This window comes from Agelaius phoeniceus, chromosome 1, assembly GCF_051311805.1.
Source record: "Agelaius phoeniceus isolate bAgePho1 chromosome 1, bAgePho1.hap1, whole genome shotgun sequence".
NCBI lineage: Eukaryota > Metazoa > Chordata > Aves > Passeriformes > Icteridae > Agelaius > Agelaius phoeniceus.
In genome coordinates, this window is record NC_135265.1 from 70397918 (window position 1) to 70413699 (window position 15782).

Sequence of the window (15782 nt, forward strand, 5' to 3'; positions counted from 1 at the left end):
TCTGTTGGCTTAACAACCAAAAGTTAGTCAGAAGAGTAGGAGGAAATTTATAGGATATACATGAAAAATGAATATAGAACATCTGCTAAGAGAGGGATATATAGGGGGGCAGGGCCAAAAAACATTACTCAACACAAGGAAAATTCATGGGGCTTCATAACAAAAAGGACAGAGAGCAGCCAGAAACAGACTGGACTGGCAGGGGCATGCTCATGCCTGTAGCACATCTAAAAAGAAAGGTTCTCCTGTGATGTAGGCTTAGATGAACTATGACTGGACTCTAGTAATTCAAAAATGCTTGCTGGTACATTTGTTTCTAAATGAGAGGAAGAGTAAAAGGGCTTTGATAGGGAAGTGGCTGTAATTGTGGTTCTTATGACATTACTGACCACTGCTGTGAACTCCTTCCTCTATGTTAATTCATAGCCAGGAGTAACTGCAGGTACCAACACCTCAAGTCACTAAGAACTGCAGCTCTTTTCTTTGTCCAGCCCTTAATATGTAGCTCTTGCCTGTGCTATTCCCATCTGGACTATCATACGCAGGAGCAGGTGTGAAAAAGCCCATCTTTGCTCCCTTCCTCAGAAGAAATGGCAAGGCCTATGAGTGAGTAAACCAAACAACTATATCACTCATGAGCCACACTGCTGGACAGCCATAGCCCCTCCCAGTGCACCAGCTAACTTGCATAGAAATTGTCACTGGTTAATTTTCCAATGAGGAATTTTCCAAGCAAAAATGCAATCTGAGCATCCTTGAAGCATCCTTCTTGTATAACTTGTATTATGCAGTATAGGAAGAATGAGGATATTCATTTAAAGTCCCTTTGGAAAAGCAGCTTCAGTTCTTCTGAAGGTAATGGAAGGGACAAACTCTCACTGCCTCATGGAAAAAGTTCCCAGGCTGTGCTTCTTTATGAACTGGGCACTGCTGCCCAGGGGTGTCCTAAGTTTGTGAATTTTACCTCAGCATCTTTCTAACTTCACCATAGTATGGCAGTATGATTACATAAAACATCCTGGAGTTCCCCAAGGCAACACAAATGACAAATTTATTCTAGTCTTCCCATTTGGAAGAGTGTGATTGCATCAGATGAAGCAATTTGATATTCTAACTAATTTCTAAAATTATGCCTAGAGACTGGATTTTTGTGACTACTCCCTCATTTACATGAAAATTCAGGATAACCAAAAGAAAATGAGGTTGTAATACATGTTAACAGTTTAGTTCATCCCTAAGAGAGAAACTTGTCAGTATGATTAACCTGCAAAAGAATAACCTGCTGTAATTTGTCTTTCAAGGATCTACACCCTTGTAATGGTCTGAAAACTAAGGCAACCAAGACAATACTAAGGCACTTGTTAGTTTGAAAGGGTCCCCCCTCAATACAATCAAGAAAAAGCCTCTCTCTGATGGTACTTTTCAGATTCCTGCCCATGTTTTTCACATGCTAACCTGGGATGATTGCTTGTACACTTATATATTGAGGGACCAAGTAAATGCATCTACTATCTTATTTTTACTGGGACTGACCTCCAAACAGAACAGGAAATCTCTTTGTAAGCAAATTCCCATAACCAGTCCCCTTGCTGTTTAGTCTGCATTGGATTAAGCAGTGACTTGCTTGCCTCTTTGATTGGCAACTATAGTACTATAAAAACAAATGTACAGAGCAAATCTCACCAGAAAAGCCTCCCAATCTGCAGACTCTTTCAGCTTTATTTGGACTGAAACTTGATGATAGCTCCACTAGACAGGAAACACTCACCCCTCCTTTCTAATATGGCACTACCAGGAGGACACAGTTTCTCACAGACCGAGTAGCAAAGTTGAGAGCAGGAGAGAGAGCAGGAAGACCAAACACCTCCTATAATACATGTCTCAAATTCAAACTGTTTTAAGACAGCAGAAGCTGACAACACTATTTATTTAACCTGCATTTAATTCTTTAATTGAGAAAAAACATGGTTTACACCATGCTTGAAACTGGGTGAGATATGGAGAAAGCAGAGCAAAAGCATCCCAGGCATTTTAAGCCCACCACAAGGTAGAAGCTGGAAGGAGCAGACACTTGAACAGCAAACCTTTTTTGGTTGTTGTTGTTTTTTTTTGTTTGGTTTGGTTTTTTTTTGGGGGGGGTGGGTTTGGTTTTTTTTTGATTTCTTACTGGATATAACACACTGCTAGTTAATAATGCTCTGCAATTCTATATCACCAGGAAGCTCCTGGTGATATACAACCAGGTGGTTGGGACTCTGCCTTTGGTGCTGTAAGAATTCACAGATATGCAGAAGGGCTCAATATGTACAGCTCAGTATGTACAGTACTCAACATTGACAGAAAAGATAAACATACACGTGACAGAAAAGGAGTTGGGAGCATTATCCTGCTGTTCTCTAGTGTATCTACCAAGTCATCATATTTATATGAAGTGACCACATATTGAAAAGCCAAAGAAATAAAATATTTATTTTTGAGACCAAATAAGAGATGCCACATAGTTGAACTAGCACTAAACAAAGGAGCCACCAGCAGATGTGAAGTGCAAGTCTTCTCCTTCTCAAACTTGCATCATGTGCATTTAACACTGCTCTCAAAGTCAAACCTCACCAGCCATCCCAGCCAACTGCCCCAGTTCCTTAGAATCCTACAATAACCTGAGTTGGATCATGATCCTGAGTTGGATCATCATTGATCCTCACTTCCGTGAGGATCATGGAAGTCCAGCTCCTGACCCTGCACAGGACACCACAAGAGTCACACTGTGTGCCTGACAGCATTGTCCAAATGGACTCTCTCAGGCTGGTGCTGTGACCACTGCCCTGGGAAGCCTGTTCCAGTGCTCACCCACCCTCTGGTCCAAACATAACCTCTGCTATGTATTGGGCTGTCTGTTGGAAAGTTGTGGATTCACCTCCTACTGCTACCAGTACAACCATGGTCAAAGAACACATCCAAGAACTGGAAACTGTACAAGCAAGTATGTATGTGTGTGTGTGTGTGTGTGTGTGTGTGTGTGTGTATGTGTGCACACACACAATTCATCCAAGTCTGGATGGACACAGAAAAATTTCTTCTGCTGCTTCTTCACCAAAATAAAAGATGGATCAGTGACATAATTGAAATTATGTAGCCACCTACCTGTGCACAAGAACTTGAATCCAAAAGAGTCCTAGCACGTTGAGAAAGGCAAATCACAGCTCCATACCTGAGTCATTTGCACTCCATCTGGGCCTGTTAAATGCTGGTGCCCAGCTACACCCAGGCTGAGGTCTCCTTCCTAAAAGCCCAAGAGGAAGGACATAAATAAAATTTCTTTGAGATTCTCTAGCTTTTTTTAACTGAGGAAGTGGAGGTGGCCACTTACTATGAAGCAGTGAGATGCTAAATCCAGCAAACACCAGGAAAGCCATGAGCTCGTCCTTCTCCCTCCTAACCCCAGCTATATTCTGACTTTTTATCTCACCTTCCTTCTGCTGACTCTCCTACCTGCTCCATGGGGCATTTGCTTTATTGCTGAACTCCAAGGTCTCATTTGATAGGGTGAGAAGCATAAGGGGTAAACGCCTCCATCCCATTCACCTGACTCATATTACTCTGGAGCACATTTCCACACCTGCTTTCATATGATTTATCTGAAAACAGTTAAAAAGACACTAGAAGAAGTATCTTGCTGGCAAAAAAGTAGCTGTCTGACGTTGGTTTCCACCTTCTTTTGGTGTAGGGTACCCACGTTAGCCACTTTTTGAGAACATGAGCTCCTGTGCAAGATGGTCACAGGCTGATTTTGCAGTTCAGACAATGAACTTCTTCTCTGAAAAAGAAAGAAAAAAGGTTAGGCTTCTTAGTTTTCTGGAATGCCTGAAGAAAGCCTTTCCTGGAACTGGCACCAGCTCATCCTCGCCAGCAGGGCTGCTCACAAGGCTTTCTCCCAGCCAGCTCTGGGGGTGGCTGGATCCCTTCACGGGATGACATAACTCACTAAACCTGCAGAAGGATACACCTGCCAAGGGTGTTGGGGGGAACCTTTTGGGCATTTTAGGAAGTTGGATTGCCTCAGCAGAGGCCAGTGATGCCAGAACTGCCACAAGAGAGGGCAGGGCTCGTGACCGTGGGGTGAGGGAGTAGGGCCCCCCCTTCTTGGCTGGTTTGGCCATCGGAAGCACAGCCTGAGATTCCTGCCAAATTCCTGGATCACCAGGCTAGAGGCAGAAAGCTGCAGGGCTCCCAGGCCCTCCCTGCTGAAGCTGGCACTGTGCCTGGCACCCCAGGGTGTTAACTGGGACAGGGAAACAGAACTGCTGGCTGGACAGCAGGGCACAGGGACACTTGCCAGCTGGGGCAGAGCTCCAGGGACATCCCTTGCACAGCCAAGAGAGGCAGGTCTGCACCCTGCAAAAGAGCATCAGCCTCATCTGGGAAAACCCTCATGATGCCCTAGAGAGATAAAAATCCTTGCCTTTAGCTTGGAGCACAGCAGTAAGGGGAATTGTCCCCTCTCTGTCAGAGAAAGGACCTGATGTCAGGTGTCCTGTCACTGTGGAGAGCTTAGACTGAGGTTGAACTTCTATTTCCAGCAGCTCTACTACTTTTGGGGTTGTGGTTTTTTTTTTGTAGGGGGCTTTTTTGTGGCCAAGGGACTACTGGGGCTTCTCAAAGGATAGTTGTCAGAACTCCCATTGGTGGATGTCATCAGGGGTTAAACAAGCTGAGTATCTACTTACTGAGCTCAGGAAGGGAAGAGAAGAAAAAAAAAGAAAAAAAGAAGAAAGAAAAACCAGAGGCAGTCCCAGGCATGCCCAGGAGCAGACCTTTGGGCACCTCGGGAATTTTACTGGCAGGAGCATAGGCACTTGCAGACTTCAGACGCCTCTAGGGTTAGGCAGTAGCTGAACAAGGGTTTTGAGGATCTAAATATTGGCCACAAATGCCTATGAGGCAGTTAGGCAGAGCTTACATGCCTAAACCTTTTTTGTGGCTCTAGCCCTAAACTAATATTATGGAAAATACCAGCAATTATTAGGGACTTCTTATCAGATTGGATACATATTTCCTTTGCATAACTTTACCATGGCCTCATTTATGTGGTGCTTGGAGAGGATGAATACCTGTTCTGCATGAGTAATTATGCCAAAGGCTCGTGTGAGGGAGGTAGTTTGTGACTGCTGAGCAAGGCCAGCTACATTTACCCACACAGCTCCAGCACTCACAATTGGTCTTACCACTAAATCCCCCTTGTTGCTTCGTTTGCCTGATTGCAAACAGATCCCAGAATTTGCAGTTGCCCTGAGATGATTGATGCCAAGATGCTGCAGTGAAAAGGAAGTATTCTTTCAAGTGTTATCACATCCAAGAACATAAGCAAAGCCACGTCACGTGACAAAATGTAAACAGAGCATTTCTTAGAAAAGCCATTTATTTGCCTCCATGATTTATTATTCAATGACATGTAGGCTATTTTTTCTTTGTTACTGGCACTCATGTTCATAATAACAAGGTACTTGACTTGAAGGTATTTGGCCAACCTTTCCAAAGTGCTATGTAAGCAGTAATCAGAGAGAGCTAGGTTCATGAGTCAACAAATTGCTCTCCCATGCTGATCAAACAGTCTTGGCATCTCTATAAAAAAATACAAAAGCAGATTTTGGGCTGGCTTACCCGGTTTTCTCTCTAAAATTATTTATTGTATTTGCATTTGGCAGAGTTCAGGCTTAAAATAACCAAAAGTGACAGTTGTTTTATTAATAAAATTTTACATGTGATTTTCATTTACGTTTAGAAGGATAAATGAGACAGCAAGTTAGCCTCCAAAGTTTTTGTTGCCATAAATTGGGTTTCATTTGCTCAACCTAAAGGCAAATGATTCTCTCATTTTGCACCATATCCCCACAGCCTGCAGGAGAAAGCAGTCTAATACTTGGGTCAAAGCTAGCCAGATTAGTAGAGCTGAGGTTTATTGTGAAAAGCTTATATTCCAGCCTGCACCAGGTTATTACTACTAAAGCAAGTAACAATCAGATAGACTGCACAAGCTGCAGGCTTTACCAGGAAGAGGAACTCAAATCTAAGCAGGATTTTGACTCGATTTCCATCATATATGCTCACAAACCCAGGTCTTGAATCCAAAACACATATTCCCATGCTCAATATTGCTACTTCACTGTGTAAATGAATGTTAAAAAAAAAAAAATCTTTAGTTGTGAATCATCTCACTGCTTCTGTATGCAAAGTGAGTAGAGCTGTGTGAATAATTGCATTTATTTTCACTGTGACTGCTGAATTCAAAATATTTTGGAAGCTTGCATTAAACAGATGCAACTTCCCTTTCTCCCCCTGCTCTTAATTTTTTCCATGAAATGAAAAGAGGAGAGCCTCATGTGCACTGAAAAACTCCTTCTGACCCCCAAAATGAAACACTTCGTTTTTTGGACACACATAGTAAAAGCAAAGGAAATTAAAAGGCTAAATTTCATAAAGGAAGAAACAGTGTTCTCCCCATTCCGATTCAGTAACCAGTATGCAAGAGACAAATTCTTTGGTTTCCAAGGTCTTTGAAGCTGCCATGTCCATTCCCTGGAGATGCCGCTTATCATTCCTCAGCTTAAGGGGGACCACCAGGCTGTGGCTTTCCCTGCAGCCAGTCTGCTGTGCACCTTTTCTCTGTGCTGCCTGTTTTGTGGTGCCCCAGACATGGAAGCAGCTCCCAGGGAAATGAGGTGAGGTGTCACTGCCTGAACTAGCTGCCTCAAAAGCAGCAGGTTGTCCTGCTGCAGACAAGATGCTCCCCCAAGGTACAGCTCTGCAGGTGGAAGCTCTTCCAAGCACCCTCCTTTTGGCTCTGTTTTGGTCTGTCTGTGTAGTAAGCTGTTCCCCAAACCCAGAGGCTTCCTTATTCTCAGTGAAGGAGCCTTTCCTGCCAGGCTACACAGTTATGCTGCTTTTTAACCAAAGGGTTACTTCAGCATTTGGTTTCTACCAAAGGGCTGTTAAAATATTTTCACTTATTGCAGGACCACAAACATCTGTTAATTATGGGTTCGGGGTTTATTTATTTATTTATTTTAATAGCTAGGTCTTATTGACCTTCACTTAAGCACTTTTGAATATTTTACTCCATATAAAGACTGCTGTGTTGAAAAGTGCTAACAATTACCATCATGGGAGTCTTGGATTCAAAGACACTTTGCAGACCTCATTAAGCCAAGGAACTTGCCAAGTCCAGTCTTTTCAGCTCAGTGGAAGCAACACTTAAGTCCCTTCATGTAGCAAAGCAGCTGCTAGCAATGGAGCCTGCCTGGCATGGGCAGAGAGAGCTAAGCTCACCCAGGGAGACTCATCAGTCCTGGTGCCAGAAGACAGGGAGTCACACTGGAAGCAAAGGGAGCTGTGAGGAGAACCTTAAAAAGCAGCAGGATGGCTTTTTTGACATAGAGCTGATCAGTGAAGCAGAGTCAAGATCTCTGGGCTAGACAAAAGCCTCCTGGTTGTTTCATGTCACAGGAAACATGACTTCTGTCTAGTCTCTGTGTAGCTACAGTGATAAATCTTGACCAGTGCAGAACAAGACTGGCAAGGTTTTCCAAGCCCAGCTAGTGATGGGCTAGCACACTAGGAGGTCTGCATCATGCCCTTGAGAATTCTTGTCTCATATGCTGGAGAAAAGCAGATATTTGAGAAGTTTCAAAAAAGTAAGATAAGCCAAATCCACTCTTCAAAGAGAGGTAAGATGCTTTAGGCACTCAACAGATCGAAAAGCCAGACTCCATATTTGCATACTAAACATGGAGGTAGGAGAATGCCTCAGGTTAGGCAACAGTGTTTCTGTGCTTTTCAGCTCTGTGAAGGATTGACTCCAGGCACTCAACTGCATCAGTCTGAGTAAGGCAGATCAATCTTACACTCTCACAGGAATATGCACAGGACAAGAGCAGTTTAGAAGCCTTCAGTCTAAAGGAAGTGAGAAGCTTATTGGCATTGGTATTCTATCAGGGAACTCAAAAACAAGAAGGAAATTAACAGACCCACAAAAGAACTGAGGCTTCTGAATCCAGCACTATTTAGGCACTTTCCATCTGTGAGGGAAAGAAGAAGATGTGCAAACACATGACAGGTATCCTGATTCCCAGGCCAGTGCTGTCCACAAAGTCCATCCTTCATTCTTTGTGTCCTTCTCAGCTCAGAATGTTTTCAAATAAGTATTTTCCATGGACAAATCCTCTTTCCTCTCTACTTCCAGTGAAGTTACAGAGATGAACCCTCATATTTGCTCAGCACAGCCCCTCAAAATTTGTTTGGCCCAAGCAACTTTAATATAAAGACTAACTCTTATATTAAGGATTCTCCCTATATTTGTATTCAACCATATACCTTGCAAGTACTCATCCAGTATAACACCCAGAAGCTGCCCAAACACAATTCCCGAGTGTGATGTAAGTGAATACCTCTCTGTGGCATGGCTGTTAACAAGTTTTATAGAAATAAGAAAATAATACAAGATTTGCCCTGGAACAAACCTGAATGATAAAGTCCCTTGTGAACATTTTTGAGACATTGTTTTTGCATTTAATTTACAGCTTCCTAGTGTTTATCTCTTCAGGTGGGATTTTACAAATTAACCATGGGTAAGACACACCCCACTTCATAATTCCCTTATCTAACTTAAATAGGAGACAGATAGCAACTTCTATATATGCTCACACCTTGCTAATAGAAAACAGTGATATATTGAAAATTTCCTTATCACCTCCAGTTCCCACACAGGTGTTCTTGGTGATAAACTACTGAATGATATAAACAGTGATTTCAGGTAAAAAGTAACAATTAGTCAAAAGGAAAAGGAAAAGAAAAAGAAAAAACAAACCACAAATTAAACCACCTTTCCTGAGTAGGATTTGGAACTGAAAATACTCAAATACAAGACTATAAGTGTGAATTTTTTCGGTGAGGCACATAATCCCTTGGACTTGCCTTTAGTAATGCTTGCTGTCATCTCTCACAACCCATAGGCAATTTCTCTTTCCTTTTGAGATGATCTTGATGGGCAATTCACAGATATGATAAGGAAATGTATGATATTCCTTTTGGTGTCAGGCAGTGCAGGTTTGTCTCCAGTGGGTGCTATCACTGATAGGGTGTACAGCTATTCCTGAACAACAGTGGTAGGAGAGTTATTCTGGATGAGGAATTACTAAAAACTCCATTTTAGTTCTTCTGGCATTGTTCTTTCAGATGTAATAGAGAGCATTTAAGTGTATTTAAACCAGCTAAACTGTGTTGCTGCAACTGTGCAATGAACATATCAAATACCTCAGGTCCACAGAAAATTGTGGAAATTTGTGTTCTACATTGCCTTTGATTATTTTTTTTTGTATTCCAAAGAAAATCTTTATTTTATAGCCCTTACTAATTCCTTCCAAACAGACCACTAGAAGCCCAAAAATTAAAAGAAAATTCAAACTTGTTTTCGTAGAAGTGCATGGCCAAGCCTTCACTCCTGTCAAGGCCACAGCTTTCTGGACAGTGTCACCAGGGACAAAACTGGAAACTTGAGCATGTGATGATGTTTTCAAAAATCCACCCTCTCACAATTTTCCACCATCTGCATTAATTATCCAATAATGGTATAAACTAAGATTAGTAATTCATAAACCCCTTGATAGATTAAATTTTCCAGAAAATATTCCAAGGTTGTGTCTCAGGCTTTTTCCACAGCAACACTGACTGTGTTCTCTGCCAGGACAGGACTCTGGCTTTGCATTTATTATTCATGTGGTACCCACAGGGTTCACTGGCTGCACTCAGCCAGGCAGACATCACCATGACTTGACAAGAGTACCTCAGCCTAAAGGACAGCACTGCCATTCTCTTATCAATTCTTCTTAAAGTTTCTGCCAACTTATATGGAATAAAAGTACTTTCAAAAAGTGGAACTTTTGTTTTAGGGGAAAAAGTAATGCTTTTTTTCAGTGGCTTTTAGATTAATTCTATAGAACCAACAGAGTCCTGTTGAGTAGGGAAATTCATCTTAGATTTTATATCAGACCTATCAAATTTCGCTGTTATTTCTGCCTCACATGCTTTCTGTAGTGGTTTTATGCCTCAGTTATATTATTCTCCACATGTTGGTGTCTATTGAACTTCTGAAACTTGGAGTTAGATATCTGGTTAATAAGTCTGGGTTGTTTTGGGTTTTGGGTTTTTTGTTTGGTTGTGTTATTTTTTTTGGTTTTTTTTTTTTTGGGGGGGGTTTTTTTTTTCCATTCCCTTTCCCAGAGGCCACCCAACAGTTAAAAAAAAATCTTCAATGTTTTCCATAGGTCAGGTGTTGTCTGAATAGGTTTTTTCTGGCCTCTACAAGAGGTACCAAGTTAATGACAGAGGTTTCTAGGGCCAGAATGCATGAATTACAAATGGAAAGTTCCAGTTTCTCAAGAAGAGATGCAGAGTGACACTACATAGGCACAGCATGCCAGTGCACAGCTGAACAGCATCCTTAGCATATCTACTTAGCAAATATTGCTTTCTTAAACCCTCAAGACAGATGGGAGTAGGAATTTAGACCAAAAGTGCCACTGGCAGAAAATCTATTCCAAGGGCAATTATACACAGTATCAAATATATTTGATTATTCCTGAGCATTCTTGATAAGCATCAGATATGCTTAACACTTCCCAAGAAATCTTTTTGCAGGAACAGGACCCCATAGGTATAATTTACCATGCATTAAGAAAATTGCAATAAATCTCTTGAAGCATCTTTGCATTCTTGAGATCTGTTGCAACGTTTTCATTTGGAGTGGCCACAAGCAATCACATAGGTATTTCTTATTCTTGTTGCAGTTCTTGTAACAGGAGTGTTGGCTGTGGATTATGCCTCACACTCCAGCAGCACCAGTATTGTCTCATGTCACTGACTCTCCCTTACTCTGCTCAGTCAGGGTCCACTTGGATGCCACCATCTGTCAGAGTCCACGAGGAGGCATGGGGTCTGAGAGTGGATTCTCATGAGAAAGACAGCAATGTGAACAGGAAATGTCCCATCAGGAATCCTTTCTTGGGACAGGCTCCTGTGGAAAAGAACAAACCCTTATTGTCACTATTGCAGCTTTAACTTTATATTCTTGTGCTCATCCTTTGATTCATTCTCTCACCCCCCACTCTATTCCCATCCGATGGGTGGGAAACAGGATATTTTGTGAAATTCTTTCCTTCCTGTGTGGGTCTACATGACATCTTTAATTAGCAACTCTCTGCAATGGAAGTGAACAATTAGAAAGCACAACTATCCTGCTGATGAGATCATAATACAGTTGCTTTTTGAACAGGTATTTAAGGCATCACTTTCTGTCATTTACTAAGATCATTGATGTTATTATTTAGAAATATCACACACCAAAAAAAAAGTCTTAAAACACTTCCCTACAGAACTAGTGATCAGGAAGAGCTTTACAAACATTCTCTGTCTTTGTAACCCCTGAAGGTTTTTTTTGGTTTTTTTTTTTTGTTTTTTTTTTTTGTTTTTTTTTTTTTTTTTTTTGTGATGCAAAGAGTGGTGGAAATGAGACTCTGCCTTCTTCCATGGACAGAACTCCAGCCAGCTGGCACCTGCCATTTTACCTGGAATGAATTGGAATACTTGTTTATTTAATAACCTAAATGCAGGAGTTGATCAGGGTGATGTGTCCCTCTACAGAAAACCCCAGTGGCTGAAAAGATTTTTGTCAGGGTGGGATTTGACACTATGGAGGCACAGAGATCAGCAATGCCTTGGAAGAAGACTAAATATAGACAAACCTGGCATGCTCAGAGGACCTGGAACTAATCCTTCCTTGTCTTGTCCTGTAGGCTGGTAGGTGTAAATGCTATTAAGCCTCATCTGGCAGGTCTGCCCTTAAATGCCAGCAGTCCAAGTGATAGCCCTCAACTTCTGGATGTCCCATAGTGTTGGACTATCCCTCTCTTCCAGATCCACCAGGATGAAATTTTCTTTTCCCACTGCTGCTCCAAGGGACATTAAGATGATCCTGCTTTCTGATTTTCCTTCCCATTTTTCCTTTGCTTCTTTTTATTAGTTTGAACCTCTGCTGTTCTACCTGGCACCTGGGAGAACTCATGTACACCACTACAGAGCAGCATACACTCATTTTGTGAAAACAAACAGTAACAACACAAAAAGCTAGATCAGAGAAAACCAGGATCTCTGAGCCAGCATGACATTCCAAAATTTGGGGCTGTGAACTAAGAAAACTGCAGAACAAAGTACAGGGTTGTGCTTTTGCTAAAGTATCTGTCATTTCCCAAAGGTGTTGGAAGGTTGGTGTGAAAATCCGTGTGGGATCTCACCCGGCTGCACGTCACATCTGAGAAGACACAGACAGGAATGAGAAGATTTTCAGGCTGAGCTTACGTGCCAAATCTCCCAACTGCTATCTCACATTGTCACAGCAACAGGTTTGTCTACAGCTGCTTCACAGCACAAAGCAACTGCAGGCAGTGCCTCCTCATTTTCATACAGATCTAATCATGAAACAAGAATGTGCTTGGTCATATTTGTGCTGGGACTGCATGTCCTCAGCAAAGTTTGCACACCCCGATAAATTGGCTTGCAGTTGAAAATAGAAACTACTACTGTAATAACAGAACATTAATGCACATTTCTCTGAGCAAAGATTGCCAGGGTGTGAATATTGCTAATGGTATTTAGGGTCTTTATCTCATCTTGTAAAGTGTTATCAATCAAACTACAGGTGTTAAGCAGGTAAAAGCTGTAGTTTGAGGCGATAGATAAGAACTTTTACCTTGGATCTTAAGCATTGTTTCCTACTAGACCTTTCCTGAGAGAAAGTGTCAGGATATCAAAGGGGAAAAGAAATACATATTTTTAGGCCTTGGGGCATGAGAGGGAGGGGATTTTGTAGATAGTTTCAGGAGAAGAATTATCAACCTCTCAGAATGACTTCAAATAACAATCTCTTCCCCAATCACAACCAGATGTTTATTAAATTTACCAAAGAATTTGCCTTTTTTTTTTCTTAAATAACAATATGCTAATAATATTAAAGCTATGTCTTGTGAACTTGTGAAGTATATGTGGAAAGAGAGGCAAGCATATTTGAACTGCATAGCTTACCATATACCATAGGCAGCCAAAATAAATGGGTGGCTACATTACTCTGGGGCTTGTTTGATGTACTGGGATCTAATGCACATCACTTGGTTTGCTCCCAGCAAGTGTTATGCATAGTTAATACACAGAAGGTAAAGAAATCAATTTCAAGGCTATAACTGAAAGCCACTATAAAATTCCACTATTACTGCCATGCTGTAAAGTACATATGTTATTGATTCCTCTGGCCTCCTTTACATGGGAGGTGACTTGGTGGCTCGGGGCCTCAGCCTTTCATCTGAATTCAGACCCTGCCCAAGGAATCTGCTGGCCTTACTTTGAGTCTCACTTTGGGTACAGAAATAGCTGCATTTATAGCAAGGAAAGGAAGATACCTATGCCTGGTCCTAGTTTGAATCACAAGTTTATAGTTTTGGGAGCTAAAAATCTGTAATTCAGAGCAACAGGTCTTTTTATGAAACAAACAAATATTTTTAACAACTTTATGCTTTCTTCCTACTCCAAAAAAGAAAGGGAATGACCAAAATGAAAGATATAACTAAGAGTTACAAGTCCTAAACAGCTTAAAACCAGGGAGACAAGTAAAAGCCCTTTCGCCCTTTTCCCTGTGCAGTTGATCAGAGGCTTCAACTCATTTTTGAGGCAGGCAAACCCTTTTACAGTCATTTTACAGTCTGGGAAGAGAGGCTGGGATGTACCCAGGGACCTTACTTGGGGCAGGCACTGGAAAGCAGAAGCCAGAAACTTGGCCCCACATTTCCAGTTTTGAGTTCCAGCTGCCCAACCTGAACTCTAAACCATGGGAACTGCAAGCCAAAACCAATCATGAAAGGAGAAAAAAAAAAAAAAAAAAGCCCTGCTAGGAAAAAGATCTGCAAAATTCTGTGCATATAAGCTGAGATCTGATATCTGAGCTATCTACCTTCTAACATAAACCACTGCAGGTGAAACAGCCAATCTCCTCACACACAGGTACATTTAAAATGAGCAGATTTTGTCTGGATTTCAGCCAGAACTTCAGTGTACTATAGGTTCAGTTAAAACATTTTAAATAATTATCTCATATTGCAGTGATCATCTCCTATGGCCAGTCCATTTTCACAGAGTGATACAGTATTGCTTTTTCTAATGGTCTAAGTGTACTAAGAAAGGCAGTGCCCCTGCAAAGGTGAGAAATTTTTTGTGCCTAAACTGACAGTAGGTCAAAACCCAAACTCTGACTCTGAGCCCTTTGTATGCTGGAGACAATAGTCCCAGACTTGTGAACCCAAGCTGTGCCTGTGCCATGGTGTGGTCCAAATGTGGAGGAGCTCTTTCCAGAAGCCCCACTACAGCACCAAGGGATACATGCCAGTTAATTTACCCCATTTATTACCTGAATCTAACAGTAGTTGATCAGCCTCTGAACTGAAGAACTCAATCTCAGTTACCAAGATTGACTGATTGGAGTAACTGAAGCAATCTTATTTAATGTTTGCCTTAAATGATCTGGCAATCTGATTCAGATAAGATTTCAAACAGTCTCTGTGCTTTTGATCTCAAATTAGCTTCAGGATTAACTCAAGCTTGGTTCAGACACAGTAAAAAATTCTTTTAATTGTATCTTACACCACAGCCATGCTCAAGCCCTCTTCCTGATTCCACCAGATTAATTAAAATCTCACCTCAACCTGATTGTGATAGTGACAATCTGAACTGTAGGACAGTGCTGGGAAGCTGAGGGGAGAAGTGAAACAGAACTTACAGAAACTCCTTTGGCTGAAGAATTGTTGCAAGAGGAAGAATCCTTGCTGCCTCTTTCTTTTAATGGTGTGATTTCTTGTCTCTCTGGTACACAAAGAAAAGTGTCTGTGAGCAATAATATCAAGAGACAACATGTCCTTCCAAAACAAATGACATTAAATTAGTTTATACAAGACAGCAGTGAAACCCCAATTCTACCAGTGAAAGCTCAAAGAGGGCCTGAGCCTTTAAGGAGCTCTCCTTCTACCTTCTGTTCACTTCACAGGATGCTTCAGACAGAAACGCTTCTAACATTTTGAAGGCGTACTACACAAGGGGTATGATTTCTTTCAGCATAAAAAGACCTATTTTGTTGTAAGAATTTGCTTTTAACAGCTCTGTTCCTTTGTGCATTCCTTTCCCAGGTACAGTACAGGTGCTTCAGGGCAACTCTAAAGACAATTTTCAACAGTGGCTTGGGAGCCTAACTATGGGTTTGCTAAACAACAGAGCTAAGCAGACAGAGAGATACCTGTTAGAGTCCAGTTAATGCTGTAACTAACCTCATATAATAAACTCTCCTAGGCAGCCTATTTACAATTTGAGGGGAAAATATACCTTTGAAAATTGTTTTCTAAAGGTATTCTGGCTCACATTTCTCTGTTCATGGTTAGACTTTGTGGTATTAATTCCCTTTTTTTTTTTTTTAAGTTAGGGAGGTATCCAGGCTCGGGTTTCTAGAAGTACATAGGTGTGAATAGCTGCAGACGTGTGCACTGGTACCTCAGGCTTGCTGAAATCCCTACCCATGACTTGCAGCTCTCTATTTATCATTTACCCTTTGCTACTGTTGAAAGGGACAATAAACACTTTGAAAAAGCTGCTCCTAAGTAGCAAGATTACTTCAGAAGGTGAGTTTGAGGTTTTTAATTCCC

At 41.5% G+C, this 15782-nt stretch overlaps 1 long non-coding RNA gene across 1 annotated transcript in view; it reads right to left on the minus strand.

The window, feature by feature from the left end:
• Positions 1-2147: 2147 nt before the first annotated feature.
• LOC143694523 (uncharacterized) overlaps positions 2148-15782 on the minus strand; it is a 142427-nt gene continuing 128792 nt past the window's right edge. The window contains exons 7-9 of the long non-coding RNA XR_013183080.1: positions 14870-14952; positions 10924-11065; positions 2148-3814 (exon numbers count right to left, since the gene is read on the minus strand). This is a non-coding gene — a long non-coding RNA (uncharacterized LOC143694523). The remainder of the gene's footprint in view (positions 3815-10923; positions 11066-14869; positions 14953-15782) is intronic.